This window comes from Notamacropus eugenii, chromosome 1 (genome assembly GCF_028372415.1).
Source record: "Notamacropus eugenii isolate mMacEug1 chromosome 1, mMacEug1.pri_v2, whole genome shotgun sequence".
Classification (NCBI taxonomy): domain Eukaryota; kingdom Metazoa; phylum Chordata; class Mammalia; order Diprotodontia; family Macropodidae; genus Notamacropus; species Notamacropus eugenii.
Window position 1 is genome coordinate 312,987,741 of NC_092872.1, and position 21,781 is coordinate 313,009,521.

General features: G+C 38.9%; 1 protein-coding gene across 5 annotated transcripts in view; it reads right to left on the reverse strand.

The window, feature by feature from the left end:
• The window catches only part of PALS1 (protein associated with LIN7 1, MAGUK p55 family member), a 114,314-nt gene extending 97,605 nt beyond the window's left edge, over positions 1-16,709 (reverse strand). Inside the window, exon 1 of one of the 5 annotated variants that reach the window (XM_072629548.1) lies at positions 16,576-16,709. The gene's annotated coding sequence lies outside the window, so the exon portion shown is untranslated. Of the gene's footprint in view, positions 1-13,242; positions 13,363-16,116; positions 16,356-16,499 lie in introns of those variants that run through there. The other 4 variants (XM_072629546.1, XM_072629549.1, XM_072629547.1 and 1 more) reach the window with 4 other exon arrangements.
• Between the last annotated feature and the right edge of the window lie 5,072 nt (positions 16,710-21,781).

Genomic DNA, 21,781 nt, shown 5'->3' on the forward strand with positions numbered 1-21,781 from the left:
AGACTTAGCTAATTTCCAAAACAATGTGTTGCATTTATTATGTAAGTTTTCCTGAAATGTACTGTTTTATATTCAATCCTCTCATGTTCTGCCGTATACATGGCAATGTTTTTAATTGTTTTGTATTTAAATGTAAAATAAATGAAAAATTTCCCCCCAAAAGAGAAATTAAACATAAAACTATGAAATACAAATAGTAAATCGCAATAAAATTCAGTGCTGGTCCAGCTCTGAGAAAACAGATAGGCTATTACCACATTGCCAGCACTGCTATAAATTGGTTCAGTCTTTTTGAAAAGCAATATGGAATTATAAAACTTATACAAAAATTCATATCCTTTGATCCAGCGATCCCATTAGCACTCTTGCCTATAGATGCTATTGATAGAAACAAAAGAAACAAACAAAAAAATCTGTATAAAAATCAAACAATAATGTTCATAATAGCAACCTACATGTCCAGTAACTGGGGAATTGCTAACAATATAAATGCAATAAAATATTAATGCTCTATAAGAAATGACACTATCAGAAGGTCATATAAATGGCAAGCAGCAAACAAAAGCACCCCCCTCCAATTATTAAATTGACAATTTCAAGGGAGAAAATGACTGGATATCAATTCCACTTATTTCAATTCAACAAACATTTATTAAACACCTATCATATGCTAGATTCTAGCAATACAAAGACAGAAGGACACAGTCTGCCCTTGAGAAGTTTTCATTCTGAGGGGTGGGGCAGACAAGTACAAATGAAATTAAATATAAAATGAATGGGAAGGGCACTAGCAACTGGAGGGAACGAGTGCTTCCTGTGGCAAAACTCTGAGGGAAATTAAGAGATTCTGAGTCAGAAATGATGACAGAGTGTATTCTTGTCATGAAGGGTGACAGCCTGTACAAAAGCACCTAGACAAGAAATGAAATGTAATACTACTTGAGGGAAGAACAAAGTAGACTAGTTTGGCTGGACCACAAAATGAACAATAGAAAAATAGGCTACAGCCAGGTTATGACCAGTTTTAAGCACCAGTCTCTTTTATTAGTAGAGGCAAGAAAAAAGTCGCTAAATTTCTTTTCTTGAGCAGGGGGATAAAATTGCTGGAGTTGTACTTCAGGAATATGAGTTTGTTAAAACTATGTGGATACAGATCAGACTGGCCTTCTTGCACATGATTCATATCTGTTTCTACAGAGACTGTCCCCCATGCCTGGAATGTAATCCCTCTTCACCTTATCCTCTAAAGAATCCCTTGTATCCTTCAAAATTCTCCAGAGCCCCTGACCCCACTCCTACCCAAAAAAGCCACCTCAAAACTCACCTACAGAAAGCTTCATATAACTGTATGACAGATCTATGAATTAAAGAAGTTAATAGTTCTATGAGGGGGAACATCTGTACACATGGACCATCTGTACTTTGGCAAGTAGGGGAAAGTTTCCGGGAAAGAGAGCAGCAAGTTTATCCACTTTGATCTTTCTTAAGTAGGTTTAAACAGCAAAATTTTGAATGGAACACTTTTATTCAAGTCTTCTTCAATTCTCATCTGTTATAGCTTTCTAATTCATCTCCTAGTTTCTCACTTCTCTTCCCACTTCAACTCATCCTCTCCATAGCTATCAATGACAAAGTTGTTCTTCTATTCAACAAGTGCATGCTATTAACAGAGAAGTAAATACAAACTCCTCTGTCTAGCATTTAAGACCCTTTCAATTTAGATTCATTCTACCTTTCCTACCTTTTTTTCTTTTTTTATGCAATTTTTAAAATTTTATTTATTTTTAGTTTACAATGTTCAGTTCCACAAGTCTGAGTTTTAAATTTTCTCCCAATTCATTGATCTCCTTTTCTCTATTTTATTCATGTAAGCATTTAGGGATATAAAACTTGCCTTAAGAACTGCTTTTGCTGCATCCCGTAAGTTTGAATGTTGTCTCATTATTGTCATCCTCTTGAAGTTATGATTGCTTTTATGATGTTATTTCACCCACTCATTCTTTAGGATTATTTAGTTTCCAATCGATTTTTAGTCTATCTTTTCAGGGCTCTTTATATTATATATAATTTTTATTGCATCAAGATTTGAAAAGGATCCATTTAATATTTCTGCCTTTCTGCAATGGACTGTGAGGTTTTTATGCCCCAGTACATGGTCAATTTTTGCGTAGGGACCATGTACTGCCAAGAAAAAGGTGTATTCCTTTTTATTCCCATTCAATTTTCTCCAGAGGTGGACCATATCTAACTTTTCTAAAATTCTATTCACCTTCTTAACTTCTTTCTTGTTTATTTTGCGATTAGATTTATCTAGCTCAGAGAAGGTGAGGTTGAGGTCCCCCACTAGTATAGTTTTGCTGTCCATTTCTTCCTATAACTCCTTTAACTTCTCTCCTTTGAGAATATGGATGCTATACCACTTGGTGCATATTTTTAGCAATGATATTACTTCATCATCTATGGGGGCTTTTAGCAGGATATACTTTTCTTCCTTATTTCTTTTAATTAGATCTATTTTTGCTGTGTCTGAGATCAGTACTGCTAATTTATTTCAGCTTAAGCATAATATATTCTACTCCTCCTTTTTACCTTTACCCTGTGTGTATCTCTGTTTCAAATGTGTTTTCTATAAACAACCTATTGTAGGATTATGGTTTTTAATCCATTCAGCTACCTGCTTCCATTTTATGGGAGAGTTCATCCCATTCACATTCACAGTTATGATTACTATCTGTAGCTTTCTCTTCATCCTATCTCCCTCCTCCTCCCACCCAATTACACTATTCTTTCTCCTTTCTCCCTTTCCCACCTAACTAGAGTTTTGCTGTTGATCACAGCTTCCCTCAATCTGTCCTGCCTTCTAGCAGCCCCCATCTCTTTTCTTTCCCTTTTCCCTTATTACTTCTTCCCTCCTTTCTATCCCTCCACTCCCTTTTCTTTATGCTTTCCCATCCAACTGTCTAAAGGGCAAGTTAGATTTCCACACCTGACTATTGCCTCCTTGAGCCAAATCCGATGACAGTAAAGTTGAAACAATGCTCATCACCCTCCCTTCTTTCCCACTACTTTAACATGTCTTTATGCCTTTCATGTGATGTAATTTACCCTTTTCTGCCTCCTCCAATTTTTTTTTTAGTGCTTAATTAGATTTTTTATCATCACATCAAAATCAATTTAAACCTACCCCCTTTGTCTATATTTTTCCCTTCTACATGATGTAATAAAGATGTTCTCAAGAGTTGGAAGTATCATCTTCCCATATAGGGATGTAAAGAGTTTGTCCTTACTGAATAATGTTTTGTTTTTTCCCTTTCCTATTTACCTTTTTATGCCTCCCTTGAATCTTGTATTTGAATGTCAAATTTTCTGTTGAGCTCTGGTCTTTTCATCAAGGAAGTCTGGAAGTCCTCTATTTCATTCAATGTCCATCTCCTCCCCTTTAAGATTATGCTCAATTTTGCTGGGCAGTTGATCCCTAGTTGTAATCCAATCCCTTGCCTTAGGAAATATTATATTCCAAACCCTCCAATCTTTTAATGTAGAAGCTGCAAAGTCCTGTGTAATTCTGACTCTGGTTCCATGATATTTGAATTGTTTTTTTCTGATTACTTGCAGTATTTTCTCCTTCATTTGATAATTCTGGAATTTGGCTAGAATATTTCTTAGTGTTTTAAATTTGAGATTTCTTTCAGAACATGATCAGTGGATTTTTTCGATGACTATTTTATCCTCTGGTTCTAGGGCCTCAGAGAAGTTTTCCTTGATTACTTCCAAGATGCTGGCCAGGCTCTTCTTTTCATCCTGGTTCTCACGTAGACCAATAATTCTTAAATTCTCTCTGTTGGATCTATTTTCCAGGACAGTTGTTTTTCCAGTGAGCTATTTTATGTTTTCTTCTATTTTTTCATTCTTTTGATTTTGTTTGACTGATCTTTGATGTCTCATGGAGCCATTAGCTTCCACTTGCCCAATTCTAATTTTTAATAAATAGTTTTCTTCAGTTAGCTTCTATACCTCCTTTTCCATTTGACCAATTCTACTTTTTAAGGAGTTGTTTTCTTCAATATACTTTTTTCCATTTTGTCAACTGTATTTTTAAAGGAATTATTCAATTTTTCTTCCATCTCTCTTATTTGACTTTTAAAATCCTTCTTGAGCTTTTCCAAAAAGGCTTTTTAAGATCAGTTCATATTCCCCTTTGAGGTTTTGGATGTGGGTATACTGACCATGTTGTCCTCTCCTGGATTTGGGTTTTGATCTTCCCTGTCACCAAGATATTTCTCTGTGGTCACTGTTTTTCTTTAATTGTTCTTGCTCATGTTGTTTGCCTATATCCTGGCATTTAAATTTGATCTCTGTTTCTAGGGCCCAGGGAGAACTGTCCTAGACTTCTTGTACAGGGGGTTGGGAGCCTGGTTGCTGCTTTTCTGTGCTGGGGACCTCAAGTACTGGCAGCCGGATGTTGCAGTGGTCTGGTAGTTTACGTGGTGCTGAACTGGAGCTGGTGTTGGTGGCTGGTGTAGGCGCTTGCCTGCTCCTCTACCCTGGGGCTCAGGATCTGATCCACTGCAGTGCAGTTTGCTGTGCTGGTCCCATTCAGTCACAGCAAAAGGGACCTTTCCCATTAATCCTCCTAGCCTCCCCAATTAAAAGATTGCTATACCCAGTCTTTCTCTGTTGGCTCCACTATTCTAGGATTTTTCCTACAGCAATATTCTCTGGGTTTTTCAGAGTCTATATGGGAGAGTGAGAGGGACCTGCTGCTTACTCCACCATATTGGCTCCCTTAAGTTTAAAAATTCCTTATTTCTTTTACCTTCCTCTTTCAGGTACACTATAGTCCAGTCAAACTGGCCTTCTTGCTGTATGTAACACACACACACCATTCAATTTCTCATATATCATCTCCATACCTTTCCACTGGCTGACCACCATACGTGTAATTCACTCCCTCCTCATCTCCACCTCTTGGAATCCCTGGTTTCATCAAACTCTCAAATGTATCATTCTTCATGAAATATTTTCTGGTCATTCCCTCCTCACCCCCACCCACCAGGGGCTAATGCCTTTCCCTCAAAGTTACCTGGTCTCTCCTCTTTGTGTATTTTACATATGTGAATGTAGTCTCCTAGAACGGAAACTCTTGAGGGCAGGAAGAGCTTCATTTTTGTCTCTGTATCCCTAGCACAGTGCCTGACAGATAGTGGACATTTAACAAATGTTTGGTGGTTGTCTAATAACAATCAAAACAAGAAAAAAATAGTATTATTAGTAATACTAATAATACCAGTTTCCAGAAATCCCTTGATAATCTAGAACAGAAGTTGGCAAACTATGCCTTGCTCTCTGTCTCCTTCTGTATGGCCCCACAGTCAAGAATGTTTTTTCTATTTTTAAACATAATAAGGTCTTATTTTAAAAAAGCAAATCTCCCAGATGTAAAAAAATAAGACTGTGGGCCAAAATCCAGGCTGTGGTTGGCCACTTTGCAACCTAGAACATTGAATTAAATCTTTAAAGGTGAAATTTAATAGGAGTAAATTTTTCATCCATTTCTAATCATGCATCCTCCTCATTGCTCTCTTATCAAAACTTTGGATTCAATCTCTACAGCTGAACTGCAATATCTTGCCTGGAATCACAATTACACCATCTTGGTTGCCTTCCTCTGGTTGTTTACTAATTGTCTGTCTTAAAAGATGGTTTCTACATGTGGTCTGACAAGGGCAGAGTACAACAGGATTATCACTCCCCTATTACTTGAACCTATGCCTTTCATCTAGGTGGCACAGTATATAGAGTGCCTAGCCTGGCTTCAGGAAAACCTAAGTTCAAATATGGCCTCAGACATTTACTAGCTGTGTGATCCTGGGCAAGTCACCATTTTTGTCTCAGTTTCATCATCTGTAAAATGAGCTGGAGAAGGAAATGATCGGTACCACATTTCAAAAAATATTCATATAAAAATAATTATTTATAATTTTAAGTAATTTTTTGTCCCCAGTGCACCTGAAATACAATAGCAATGATTAGTATACAATATAAACTGGATATAAAATAAATTAACCTACACTTTACCTTTGAGAAGAGTCATGGCGGACATGAGGGAGATAAGAGGGAGGAGGAGAAGGAAGAGTTATTGCTTGGAAGGAGAACCTCCTTCTATGAAGAACATTGGGGATTTCGAAGTCAGGAGCATTCTCTCTTATGCTACTTTCACTAAAAGCAAGAATAACACAACCACCTTCACTTATTTTTCATTTTTTACCATCACTTTCATGTTTTGACTCACTGATTTTTTTTCTTTATGTTTGCTTCTGACTAGGAAATCTATCTAGCGACACTTGTTTTTGACAATTTTTTAAAATTAATTTGTGGTGACTTTTCAACAATCACTTCCATAGGTTATAAATTATCTTCCCCTACCCCTCCGAAATGGCATGCAATCTTATATAGGTTAAAAAAAAAAAAAACCTCATTGCCCTCGCTGAGCATCATCCTTTCTTGAGCCCTTCAAGTCCAAATATGATGGTCGTACTGAGAATTTTTGTTCATCCTGCAAGAAATTTTGCAGGAAAATTTTTCCTTGTCCAGCAAAGCATACATAAACCAGGTTACTCATAAATTGAGGTTCTACTGAATGTAAAATAGACAGAAGGTAAGGGAGTAGGCAGAGACATTAGAAGCTCTAAGGATCCTACAAAAGGCAGTGTTCAAGATGAGTCTTGAAGGAGACCAGATATTCCAAGACATATATCTTGGCAGGAAGCAACGTATCACAGGCATGTGAAACATAGCCTGTGCAAAAGCACTGGGATAGGAGATGACGTGTCACTATAAGGAACAGCAAGGCCAGTTTGGCTGAAATATAGATATGCAACTTAGTCTTAGAGAGTTGCCTGGGAAAATGAGTCGTTAAGTAACTTGTTCATGGTAAAAGAGCCAGCTGAACCCAGATCTTCCTGGCTCTTAAGGCATTTACATTCTATCCACGATAATGTGACTACCTTTGTCACCCAAAATTGGAATGGACTGCCTGAGTCAGCAAAGGCTAGATCAATATTTGTGTAATGTAGAGTGGAATTTTGTTCGGGTACAGACTAGATGCCCTTGGAGATTACTTCCTGTAACTCTGTGGTTCTGTGACTTCAAAGAATTGGCATTTGAGCTGAGTTTTAAAGGACTGGGAAGAATTCAACAGGCAAAGAGGAGTAGAGAAAAGAGGCACAGGAATAGCATGATCAAAAGGTGTAAAGTACTTTCAGGAGAATGGAATACAATGAGTGGCATGATATGAAACTACAGTAATAGGATATGGCCACATTGTAGAGATTCTGGAATACTAGAACAAGTAAATCTTAACTTTAAAATGGTATACTTACAGAAAATTATATATTTGTAAACAACATTGTAAAAGCAATGTTTTTAACATGTATTTGGGGATTTTTTTATAGGTTACTTGGTTTGTGGAATTTCTCAGTTTTAGCAGCAAAAAGTAACTGATGATGTATGTAGTTGTATTTTTACACAGTGTTTTCAGCAGAAGCTGAGTCTAGTCATCATACAAGTGATTAGACTTGGATCCTGGCCCTCATATGGTAAATAGTTAAGGGAGAAGTTATGAGAAGCAGTTGGTACAAATAGTAAGATTTCTGAAAATCCAATGACAGGTAACAACATGATAGCTAACAAAGCAAATCTCACGTTTATTTTATACCTTACAAAAGCACTTTTCTCATAACCGCTCTATAATACACTGTGTAAGTATTCTCTCCATTTTACAAAAGAGGAAACAAGTTCAGAGATCAAACTGCGCGTATTGGCGCTAAGACAGGAACTCAGGTCCTCTGACTCCAAATTCAGCATCCTTTCCCTTATACAACTTCTTGTTCCTCAAAAGGTTTTATCCTGTCCAAGAACCCTGTAATATTTATGTTACTCAAGTAAGTGTAACTCAAGAAAGTGTACCTCAAGTAAGTGTTAACAGGAAGAAAAGGATAAAATTGGCAATAAAGTTCTGAAAGTAGAGGAGGTGGTCTAAATGTTTTCACAGAAGTAGGAGACTTAAGTCTACTTCATGGGGCTGTCTGTGGCTTACAGATGTTTGAAACAGTTAAGTATGGCTTAGAAACATGAAGTCAATATGAATCCATTCTAAGTTTATAATGTGTGGAATTAACTTGATTTTGCGATTTTTTTTTCCATTCAAGAATTATCCAAAGTTAAGGATTATTAAGTCAGAAATGAAGAATAGCATGTGAGATTCTTGTGTGGTAGCTAGTGAAAATGGCAAACCAGAATCGAGACTAGGTATGGAAGCAAATGAAACCAATGTAAGGGAGATGGAGACAGCATGGGAAGGGATTTAAGGGATGGCAGGTTAAAAGAAAAAGAAAAGCAAAGAAAAGCTTAATATAAAAGGGAATAGGATAGGTCTATGAATAAAATATTGTGATCAGAATAGAATTTTGATGTTTAAAATCATGGAGACAATGGAGTTGAGACAGTGAGATCTATGGTGCTGGTGTGAGGCAAAAGTAGATGGAAAAGGATGTGCTTACAATCAAAGCTGAGAAACTGTATTGGTCAGAATTTAGAAGGTTTGTTGTAACTAATCTGACATCCCCAAGTATGACTGCAAGAGACTGAAGTGAAAAGGACCCTGAATCAGATCTGAACATCACTAACAAAATTTGACAGAGTGACCTAGAGGTAAGTAATAGCAAAAGAGAAATAATTCAATCAGCAAGTATTTACTATGCATAGAGAACTATGCTAGGTACTTGGGTTAATACAAGTGTACATAACAGAGCCTCTACTCTCATCAAACACATTGTGTAGTAGCATATATAGAACTATAAAACACAAAAATATCACCTGTACTAAGGAAGCACAAAACAAGAAGCTATGCCAGGTCTCAGGGAAAGAGTTAACATTTTAGCTGGGCTTTACAAAATGGATGAAATAAAAATAGTTATGAATTACTCGGGAGTCAACTAAGGATAGAAAGAGGCTGTTATATATAACCCTGAAAGGAGGAAAGATTATTGATATAACTCACTGCCTCTTCCAGTGCCCCAACGCTTTGTTTCCTCCTACTTCTGATGTGAGAACCAGAACCTGAGCTTTATACTAGAACCCAACCCCTGTTACCATCTCACACCTACAATATTTTGAAACTACCCATGACACAGAAAACTTTTTTCTACAAAACATTCTATTACCACATTCTATAAGAAGTCACTTTTGGTTCACCACAACTGTTAGTGCCTTTACATCCTAAAAATACTTTGTATTTATTTGGCATATACTTATCTTTGCACATATTATATCTCCCAATAGAATGCAGCTCTTCAAGAACAGGAAGCATTTTGGGGTTTTTTTCGTTAGCAACTAAATAACAAGCATTTATCAAGTGCCCACTATCTGCTGGGCACCATGCTAGGTGCTGGGAATGTATACATACAAATAGATACATATATACACACCTATGTACAACATATGTGTATATATGTTATATGTATACATATATCTGGGGATACATAGCATACTGAATCTTAATGAATAACTGTTAATGGATTGATAATAGCATCCATGACAGCAAGTCTTTTTCTGTTTTCATCTTTTGTCTATGTTTAAATCTAGTTAGATTTACTCACTAGTTAGAGTTAAGTAAAGTACTTGGATTCTAACCCCAGTTTTACCACTATTAATTAATTCTGTGACCTTAGACAAATCACAAGTTTTTTGTGATTTTCACTCTATTTACACTTCTGTAAAACAAGATACTTTTTACTGATAGTTAATTTTGACATCATTTCCCAATTATCCTTGCTCAAAATAGTACCTTTCCCAAAAAAAAGGCATTTCAAGTAACATTACATCACCTTTCTATTTTGTAATCTACAGCATTTTTATCATTAAGAAAAAATACGGGGGGGCAGAGCCAAGATGGCGGAGTAGAAAGACACATATACACTAGCTCCGAACCCACAGCCCATAAAATATCTGTAAAAAAGAACTCCCAACAAATTCTGCAGCAGCAGAAGCCACAGAACAATGGAGCGGACGAGATTTCTGTTCCAGAGGGACCTGAAAACCTCTCACAAAAGGTCCTTCGCACTGTGGGACCGGAGCCCTGCCTTGGCTGCACAGCGTCGAGAGGAGCAGATCCCAGCGGGCTTCAGGGACTGAATCTCCAGCGGCTGCACGGGTCCCTCCACCCACAGGTGACAAGGGTCAGTGAGAGGGTCTCTTTGGCAGGTCGAGACGGGAGTGGGGTGCCCCCATAACTCAGGCCCCCTGAGGAGGCAACAGCAGAGGTGGGAGCAGACCAGGGCTCCCCAAGCAGGCAGGAGCCCAGATCCATTGCTGAAGGTCTCTGCATAAACCCCGTGAGGGAACTGAGCCCGTGGGAAGTCATTTGCAAAACTACACAGATTTGGCCTATATTGAATTGCTTGCCTTCCAAAGGGAAGGGGTGGACAGGGAGGGAGGTAAAGAAGTTGGAACTCAAAGTGTTAGGATCAACTGTCGAGTAATGTTCTTGCCACTAGGAAATAAGAAATACAGGTGAAGGGGTACAGAAAGTTATTTGGCCCTACAGGACAAAAGAGAAGATGGAGACAAGGGCAGAGAGGGATGATAGAAGAGAGAGCAGATTGGTGATAGGGGCAATTAGAATGCTTGGTGTTTTGGGGTGGGCGGACAGGACAAAAGGGGAGAATATTTGGAACCCAAAATTTTGTGAAAATGAATGTTAAAAGTTAAATAAATTAATTAATTTTTAAAAAAAGGAGCATATTAAAAAAAAAGAAAAAATACCCTAATGTTAAAAAAAATTCATGATTCATTATAGTACTTTCAGAACATTCATTATAGCACATTCAAAACCTTCAATAACAAGGAAAGAACAGATAAGGTGGAAAATAACCCAAATCATCAATGCCCATTGAAAAAGAACCACATTCTGTATGACTAATGCCTTGTCCAAAACAGGAACTTTGTCTCATATCCCATATGCCAAGGACTTTTCAACCTATGTCCAAAACATCTTTGCCATTCAACTTTTTGCATCTACTTGTAGGAGTCCCTAACCAATATCGTCTTCCATTTTTAGCCTGGATGATAATTTTAATTGAAGCTGGTAAAAAAATCAGAAAGAGTAGGAGCAAAGGGAAGGTCATCAGGTTGCATTTATATCTCTTCAACATAAAAACTGTTAACTTCAAATACAGGCATTGCTTAAATGAAGTCTTAATATGTGCTTCTGAAAAAGAAAAGCGTCAAAAATGTAAAAGTGCACCTAAATATGTAAAGCTTTTTAAAATGAGACAAAACAAAACGCATTATTCATATTATCAGAGTATTTTCAAAACAGCATTCTCAAAACATTAAGCAAAATTCTAATAAACACATTTCCTAGCTATAAGCTGTCAGCTTTCTATTATTTTAAGACCTCAAAGTTACCATTTTAATTTGCAGCCAAGAAAAGTAGCAACTTCTACCTTAAACAATGTAGAACTAAAACATCTTTTTATTTTTGAAAACGACTTATAGGGGCAGCTAGGTGGCACAGTAAATACAACACAGGTGCTGGAGTCAGGAGAATCTGAATTCAAATCCAAATTCAGACACGTGACACTTACTAGCTGTGCGACCTTGGGCAAGTCACTTAATTCCAGTTGCCTTGCCCTCCCCCATCCAAAAAAGAAATGATTTGTAATATCTAAAATTAAGAAATGTGCTAAATTTCTGCAAATATACTTTAAAATTATATATATTCCATGTGTATACCTCATTTCACTGAATTACCTAATGATCTTTAGTACTATGAAATTCTGAAACAAACAGCAAAAGAAATGCTGATACTCTAATTCTTCTAGCTGTTTTGGATCCCAAAGGCTCTCCAAAGCCAAGAACCTGTCAGGGTGCAATATACCAAGTAACGATAGGGAAGGGAAAGGAACAATATAATGATCACAATCTCCTAACTGACCTCCCTTGCCTTCAATCTCTCTCCTGTCCAATAAGCACATTATGGCATTTCTGCCACATGAGAAGAAAAATCCATAAACTACCCAGTCTTACCACAGTCAAATCATTCAATCTGCAGTAAAAGTGATACATGGTAATAAAATGAACTATTTGAACAGGGATAAAAGGATTATTATTCACTAGTACTAAATAATTGTTTATTTTTATGATTTACTTCTTGCAGCACATACTAGAAAAATTATATCCTACAATTCAGAAGCAAGACTGTGAACTAAAGTACTTTTTATTGAATAGCATTTTTTCAAGAAATTCTGACTTAAGAGATGGACTATGATTATGCAACTTTTTTTAGGAAGTGTACTTAGAAAATATACTTCTGTATTTAAGCCACTTTGATTTTTTAATTGCAATCACCAAATGCCTTTACATTACATATAAATGTATTAAATGAACACTTTAGTTAGGTAAGGATCCAGAAATCTGTCTGGGCTACAAAGTAGGAGTTATTTCCACTGTTTTTATTCTGAATAGTTTTCTTATCCTATACTAACCTCATTTAAGTGTTATTTACATATCTTTTAACAAATATTATTACCATTGTGACTTTTAACACTTTATTCACAAAAGTTTATTCTGTTCTATGCTAATTAGGGGTATATTTTAACTGTGTACAATACACAAAAGAATTAAACAGAGCACATTTTTTATTTGAAATGATCTCTTAATTAAAGGCAGAAATCATCTTTTGCTTCTTTTTGAGTCTCTCGGTGTTTACCACAATGCCTGATAGTAGAAGTTTAATAAATGCGCAGCTAGGTGGCACAGTGTAGAGCACTGACCTTGGAGTATTCAAATCTGGCTTCAGATACTAGCTGTGGGATCCTGGGCAAGTCACTTAACCTAGATTGCCTCAACAGATAGATAAATGCATAAAGATATAGATAGATAGGCAAATAGATGTGTAGTAACTGATTAAAAAACCGAACAACTTTACAGTAATGAACAACTGCATACTTAACTGCTTGATCTCTTTAAAAGTGCAGTATGTGATCAACAGTATATGCTATTTTTCTTGCTAGGCACACAAAACTGTACCGGAAATAGCAAAACAGCCAAAGCTCCTGGAAAGACTGTGATATATTTCTGATGAGAAACTGAAAAACTAAGTCCAGGAGAATGTAATACAACGTTAACAGAACAACTATTCATATAGTTTTAAGATGCAATATCTTTCATATACATTACCACATTTGGTATCATCACTGTACAAACATAACCCAAAGTCAAATCATGTGATACAGTGCCAAGAGCAGTGGCTCTGGAATCAAAGGACCCAGGTTCAAATCCCATTTCAGCCTCCGTTTCCTCATCTGTAAAATAGGGATAAAACAGTACATATCTCACAGGGTTACTGTGAGAATCAAATGAGATGATATATGTAACACTATCTGTAAACCTCAGAGACCATCCAACCCAGCCCACATGATTTTAGTAATAGCTAACATGTATACAGCTAATGTGTATATATGTATATATACATATACATAAATGCCCACAAGGCACTGTGCTAAATACTTTACAGATATTAGTTCATTTGACCCTCACAATTACCCATTACCCTGTAAGTACAAATGAAGAGACTCCAAAGATGTAAAGTAATTTGCCCAGCGTCAAGCAATTAGGGTCTGATTTGAACTAGATTTTCCTTACTCCAAGGCCTGTACTCTATCGTGTGGGGATTCATGAAATTTATTTTGAGGACAAAAAGAAGTCCTCAAATTGGAAAAGGATGGAAATAACTAGTTTAGATCATCAATTCTTTGTTTATATACACCTCTGAAAATTCATCCCCTTTAGATGTCCTCCAGCTTATCAATGTCTATCTCTGAATGTGGCCTGTTCTTTCTATTTACAACCATAAGGACCCTAGTTTAGGCCTTTCTTATCTCTCACAGGCCTGGACTATCCTGATGGATCTGCTGAATCCATTCTCTCCCCACTCATTTAATCAATCCTCCATACGGGTTCCAAATTTATATTCCTAAATGGAAAATCTAATTGTTACTCTTCAGCTCAAGAAATTCCACTGGCTCCCCACAGTATAAGATAAAGTATAAACGCCTTTCACAATGACTCCAGCCTATTACTGCAGGCTGATTTTACATTAATCCTCCTTTCCCCCCACTTCCAACCCCTCAATCATGCTGGCTGTTTCCCAGATATCATCAGAAAATCCATCTCCTGACTGTGCCTTTGCCCAAGTTGTCTAAAAGGTTCTCCTTCCTCACTTTCAGCTCTCGGAATCCCTAGCTCCCTTCAATGTTCAATTCAATTATCACCTCCTTCAAGAAGCTTTTCAGGATTGCACACTAGACCACCCCAGCCACCCCACCTCCAGTGGATTTTGTATATATCCTATGTTTACTTATCTGTAAAAAGAATGTATTGGGGAGAAGTAGAGAACTGTCTTGATTTTGTGTTTGTATCTCAGTACAACCCCTGGCACATAGTAGGTACTTAAACATATTTACTGATTTATTCCAACACATTTGGATTTTCATAACTAAAATCAAACTACCAACGTTTCACTCCCCACCTCCCAATCTTCTGAATTTAATTTCAAAGTTGAAATTCTACACAGACCACCGTAAGTCACCAGAATATTGGATAAACTAGTCAACAGCAGAGGAAATAGAATATTCACTTAAAAAATTAATTTTTAAAATTCTATACTTTATTTTATTTCTTTTTAAAGGACTTTTAACTTATTTCATAAGTTAAATCATAACTGATTTCACCTTTGGTAACTGAAGCAGCCCTTTAAAATTTAACATATTAGAACTAGAAAAAGTTTTTAAATCTTCTAGTCCAAGCCTATTTCCTCTTCCTACTTTTTAATAACAAGTTACCAATTATATAGCACTTTAAAGTTTGTAAAGTGTTTTACTAATATTATTTAATGTTATCCGCACAAGGCAGATGCTAGTATTACTCCCATTTTACAGAAGAGAAAAAGGAGGCACAGTGACACGACTTGCCCAGGGTCACAGTGTCTGAGGCTGGCTACATTTGAACTCAGGCCTCTCTGACTCCACCTTCAGGACTCTATCTAACTTGGCTGCCTACTTTAGCTAGAGGCCGATATGCAGGAAACAAAAGGTTGACAAAGTATTGAATAGGCTGACACCTACACCTGTCCTTCCCACATCTCACTTCTGGCCTCGACTGGAACAAACTAAATTAGTAAAAATAGCTTAGTTTTACATAAAAAACATTCACAGCAATCCTAGAAGCTGTGTATTATTATCTTCACTTTACAGAGGAGGAAAATGGGGCTCAAAATATAAATCTTCTAAATCTAGTTCTCTATCCACTTCACTTGACAGCCTCTAAGATCCAGTAAAAAACATTTCACATTGTTCATAACCTAAGAAATATTGTTTAATAAAGTTTCATTCACGTTAGTACTCATAGGTCAGATACCAATACACAAACATGTCATTTGCTTCCGAGGCAGAATTTAATGGGTTATTAAACATTGGAATAATTATATGTACAATTAGCATATTATTCAAAAGCAGAATACTACTTGTTAAAATCTGAAAGTTACACCTACAATTTACATCTAACTAAATACTTAAAACTCGTTTTTCCACAGCAAGCTTTCAAAATCAAAACAAAAAGAGGGCATACATCATCCCAGAACACTATGAAAGGATTACACACGTACACATACGGTACCACTGTGGAGTTACCAGTCAACTGCATGGCTTTCCGAAAAGCAAATTCAATTCACTAAACACCATCTAACTCCTACTACGTGCATGGCACTGTTGCTAGGTGCCAAGGATACAAAGTCTCGACTGCACCTACTCTTTCACAAACTTCATCCAACAGAGCACCCCCAACTTAGTTCCTTCAAACTCTAAGGCAGATAAAGGCTATTAAGAAAGCAGCGACCTTTCCTTCCTTCCTTCCTTCTCTACCCCAAAACCATTACTTGAAGGTTTCTTTAAAATCAAGATCAGGTACAAGAAAACTCGGAGAATTCAAAGTCCACCTGGCAATCCCCCAAACTGCCTTCCTTGGCGTCGGAGGGCATCTGGAAAAGGTTCTCACCTTTCCTGCCGCAGAACAGCAGGACTCCCCAGCTGGGGGCTAGGGTGGGCCACGCAGACCCGGGCTGGGGGCAGGGGAGGCTGTCCCCTACCTAGACAGAGCTTAGGGGAGGGGCAGCTTCCGAGGTTTTGCCCAGAGGGACAAAGGCTGGTAGCTCCGGGCGCTGGGTCTCCTCTGCTCACCCTCCCGCGGTGAGGTCCAGCCGGGACAGCGGCAGGGCCCGGGTGGGGGAGGGGGCCGGGCTGGAGGGAGGGGGTCCGGCCTCCCAGGCTCCTCATCCCCCCCCCCCCGCCCCGCCCTCCCGCCGAGCCTCGTTCTCCCGCCCTCGAGTAACCTGTTGAGGGAGCTACGCTAACAACACACCCCCCGACTCCGCCTCTCACCTCCGCCGCCCCCCGCCTCCTCCACGCCGGGGGCTCCGGCGGCCCTTAAGATACCGGATCCGGAGCTGCAAATTACCCCCTCGGTGGCGTCCCCGCCTCCTCCGCCCGCGCCGACCCAAGAACGCCGGGCTACTCCTCCCGTCGCTCGCCGTCGCCGCCGCCAGGAACTCCACCCTAAGACCGCGCGAGACCACCCCCCCTTCCACGCCCGCCCTCGACGTCCTGCCGGGCGCGCGCACGCACGCGCGCCGCCGCTCCCCGGGCGGAGCGCGGGCTCACATTCCTCAGTCCCCGCGTCCTTCCCTCGGAGCTCGAGCCGGCTCCCGGGGCTGCGGCTGCGTAGTGGCGATCCTTTTGGGGTGGGGAGGGGAGAATCTTAGAGCTCCACAGGAAGGAATGCCCGCTATTGGTCCGTTCTTGGGCGGGGGGGGGGGCGAAGCAGGTAGCGCGCGCTCTGCCGCGTCCTACCCGGAAACGTCGGAGTGCCGTGGGGGGAGGGGAAGGAAGGAAAGACTCCGGGAGGTGTGAAGGCCGCCCTTCACCCTGCCGCGCCCCTTTGGGGAGAAGGGTGGGCACCGTAGAGAGGGACGAGGTCGTGGGGGCGCTGGGGGCGCTGTTCTCTTCGCCCTGTTACTCTTCCAGCGAGTACTCTTGAGCACCCCCCACCCCCTGAGCCCCGGGTGTGGGGCCCCCGCCCAGGAGCCCCGGCAGGACGAGGCCGAGCCCGTAACGTCCCGAAGCCCGAGCTCCCGCGCTGCCCACGGATCGGGGACAACCCTTTAGGGGGATGCCAAGGGCTGGTGTTGGCGTTCACGTCGTTATTATTCATGGTTTGCTGCCTTGTCTTTAATGAATAATTTATATAACGCCTTCACAGCAACGCTAGGGTTACCATTATTCCCATTTTACGGATGAAGAAACAAGAAAATGAAGGTTAAATGACTTAAAACTGTTAAGTTTCGGAGAAAAGATTTAATTGGCTGTTTAAAAGGATTCTTGGTTGCTAACAAACAACAAATCAAATGTTCCTAGATTTTTCTAGAAGAGGGAATCAATCTAGCCCTGAAATAATAATAATAGCTAACATTTTATTTGGCATTTTCAGATTTTGTAAAACTCGTTACATGTTATTTTATTTGACTTACACAGCCTTGGGAGGTAGGTGTTCTTATCCTCATTTTACAAAAGAGGAGACTGAGACTGAGAAAAGTTAAGTGACTTACCCAGGCAGGATTCCTTACTTATTTGTTCTTTGATATAGGTTGCAGGTGAGTGGTACGAGTCATCCAGCAAAGTGGTGTGCCAGTCAGCTAAGGAAGAAAGTCTGTGCATTAACAGACTGAGAGGCCGTTAATGACTAACTATAGATAAAATTATGTATTATCCCTATTATGTATCATATCTGTCATGTACATTGTATACATTTATATACACCTATGTTTATAATGTATTATATGTTTCTATACACGTATACATTTATATGTATGTCTACAGTTACTAAATTGGTTACTGTATATAATACGGGTATTGTTGATATAATGTATATCTATGGTATACATAGGTGTTGTTGATACAATATATGTATCATCTTATACATACATATATCTCTCCTATGATACAAGGTATCCCAAAAGTCTTAGTTCAGTCTTAAGAGCTTACGACTGCTTTGAGTAAGACATGCTAAGCCTTTTATTTGCCATGATCCTTTCTTAAAATATCTTTTGGTTTTTGGTCCAGGCTTGCTTCCATTGCTATGGGAAATTTTCTGAGAGAAAACTTCTACCAAAAACAAATTGGCAACTGTTCTGAAATTAATTGTCTTTGAAAGCTCTGTGAGGATTGCCTGGGATAACTAAAAGGTTAAGTGATTTGACCAGGCTCACACTTGTCCTTTAGGCCAGAGACAGCACTGGGACACAAACCTTCCAATTCCTAGGCATCCTTTCCATCCAATCTACCAGTGCCTCTCTAAAAATATCTTTCACTTACATTATGTCACCTTACTTGCAAAAAAAAAAAATTAATACCAGTCGCTCATATTTATATAAAAAGCATTTACAGAAATTTTGTGAGGCACTCTGGGTATTATCTCCATTTTTCAAGAGGAAAATTAAGTTTAGTTTAAAGATTTTGTCTGATGTCAATTGAGGTGGAGCCAGGGCATATGACTTATAACAAAGTAATGCTTAGATTTCACCTTATAGTCCCAATAAAAGATCCAGCGAGAACATTACAAATTGTTCATAGCCTAAAAATCATTATTCGATAAGTTCTCATTGCCATCGGGATTGAGATATCTTTGTGGACTCAAATCACATGCAGTTTACCAGCTAAGATGTTAACTGATTTGGCCAGGTATTGACTTTGCTGTATGCATATCTTCGAAAATATGATTATTCGCAGTTCAGTTTTTTTTTAGATATCCTACCCATCTATACCACATGTAACATCTTTGGTTTTCCTTTTTAGTGTTTTTTGAGTGTTTCGTCGTTAACTCTTCTTATCTAAACCTTTATAAATCTAAGAATGTTGACATATTCCCTTGCTTTCACTGTTTCATGGTGTGGCCAGGGGCCTGATTTGAATTAGTTGTGATTGGACAGCCTGGCTACTTCAAAATTTGTATTACGTAAATTAGGGTCAATATTTAAAAACCAAAAGTTAGGCCATTTAGAAAAAAAAATGTGAAAAACCTAATAGAACAAATAATAGAATTGTACCTCAATTTATTAGCTATTATTTACTTGAATCAGTTAATGATTTTATATGTAATCATTGCCATATAGTATAATACAGCCACTATTCCCTGTCATTTTTTGTAATTCTGCCTTCTTATTCATAGTACAAGCCAAATGGCCCTCAGCTCCCTTTACAACTTCAGTTAGCTCAAGAGCTGCTTTTGCATAGATACATCCCTGGAGGCAGCTGCTACACCCTTCCTCCCCACTCCACCCCTGAAGAAGCCCTGAGGGGTTGGAGTGTGTCTTCTTTACTATTTTAGCTCTCTGAACTGGCCCCACGTTCTTACTCCCATGATTATCAGTTAACTAGCCAGACTTAATTAGCTGTTAGGAACAGGTAGGCTATGTTGACATAGTCGATGTATTTGGTACAAAACATCCTCCCCAACCTCCATCAGTCTATAATACAGTTGCCCACCAGTACATGCAGAATGCACAGGAAAATGGATACAAGCTTACAAGCACATGTGTCAAAGGGAATAACAGTTCCTAGAAATTCCTTTGTGGAATACTTATGGAGTCCCTCTTGTATATATTATAGTTTTTGTTGGGTTCCTCAAATCTACCTTTCCTCTTTGTATCCATTCTGTTCTTGGCTCCATATACAGAGGGTGCCACTAGTGGTTGTTATATAGTCCAGTGGAATGCTAAAACTCCATAGGAAAAAGGAAATCTGCAATCTTTCTCAACCTTCAAAGCTTACAAGTTTCTCCTATCACCAAAAGAAGGGGTGGGGGGAAAAGAAGAGACCTAGGCAAAGGCTGAGGAAGGCACTCTATTCCCCACAGTGATTGCTTCTCTGGAGTTTCTCTATCCCCTCCACTTCCAGACACTTAGATCCCAGATTGCTATAGGATCCTAGCTAGCTCATTGATTTTATACAGTTCCTAGAAGGTCTGAACAATGCCCTCAGAAAATATAAACAGGTTTCTTGTTTGACCTAGAAAGGTGTTCAGGCCTTGTTCACCCACAGTTCTCACTTTATAAATGTATTAGGGCATAACATCTTACTATTTACTTAAAGTGGGGCGAGATAATTATCTAGACCAGGGGTGGGGAACCTGTGCAAAATCCCATTTGTTCTGTGAAATTTGGATTCAGTCAAAGGACCATGCTTGAGGACCTAGAGGGCCATGTGTGGCCTTGAGGCCACAAGTTTGTGGCAAAACAGGAAGTAAGTTTTATTTCCACACTTTGATGGGGGGGTTGTGCTTTAACATGGGCAGATTACAGGTCACAAGCTAATGCGCAGGCCCAAGGAGCTGTGTGAGGAAGAGCCCATCAGAGAAGAACATGAAGTCACAGTATTTCGGGAAATCCAAAGTTCAGAATTCTGTAAGGGTCCTGCCTCATCCTGACCTGGTCATAGTCCTTGCAGTGGCCATACTGAAAGCTACCCGCTCCTTCAGGGGAAGGAACATAGGCCTTTCCTCCTCTGAACTCCATTTTTAATAAATTTTTCTTGATACCTTTTTCTGTGTGTCAAGTTTGTCTCTGACACCAGTGTGGGGAACTCCACTGAGGAACGTCCGCAGACCAGACATTGACAGTGGTTTTACAGAATTGCTTGTGGCACTGAGAGATTAAGTGACTTGTTTAGGGTCACATAACCAGTATATCAGAAGTCAAGCTAGAATCCTGATCTTCTTACACTGAGGCCTGAGTCCAAAGATAAAAATGTGCATGCATAAAATAAATTATGTAACTATAGGCCAAATAACATGCAAATTAAATGTTGGACACTAGCAGCTGGAGGGGATAAGGAAAGACTTCATGCTGGACTTTGTGTTTGAGCTGACCTTTGAAGGAAGGTAGAGATTCTAAACTCTGCAAATGAGAATGAAATGCATTCCAGACTTGGAGATGAGAGGTGTAAGGTTGTGCATGAGAATCAGCAAAGACTTATTTCCATCTTGATATTTCTGTAGAACTTTTTAATTTTTTGGTCATATTTTATAAAAGTGTAGCAGGTTGGAGAGAATTATAAAAATAATAAACTCAATGGAAGTTAAGACCTATAAAGTGCAGTGCATAGATCTTTGGGTCTGGAGTCAGGAAGACCTCACTTTAAATCGTACCTCAGACAATTTTACTCTGTGTTACCCTGGACGAGTCACTTAACCTCAGTTTCTTTATCTGCAAGAAGGGGATAGCAGTAGTACCTGCTTCCCAGGATTGCTGGGAAGATAAACAAGATAATAGCTGTAAAGTGCCTGGCTCATAGTAGGCACTACATAAATGTTAGGTGTTATTATTATTAGGGACCATCAAGTCTATTTTCTTAAAAATATGTTAACTATTTTCAGAATGATGTGAAAAGTAGCCCCATTTTTTTTCTCCTAAGTTTTCAGTTAGTTCATTTTTACACATTTTGTGGTTGCATTGGTTTCTGGCATTAATTCTCAACTTTAACAACAGCAACCAAATGGCATTCATGAATCTTAAGTCCTCTTGCCAAATGGTTCTCCAGCTTCCAGTCATCCGAAGTTTAGGGGAGTCTTTTGCGTTTTGTTGTTCTGCTTCCCTGCTTTTGTTTGAAAT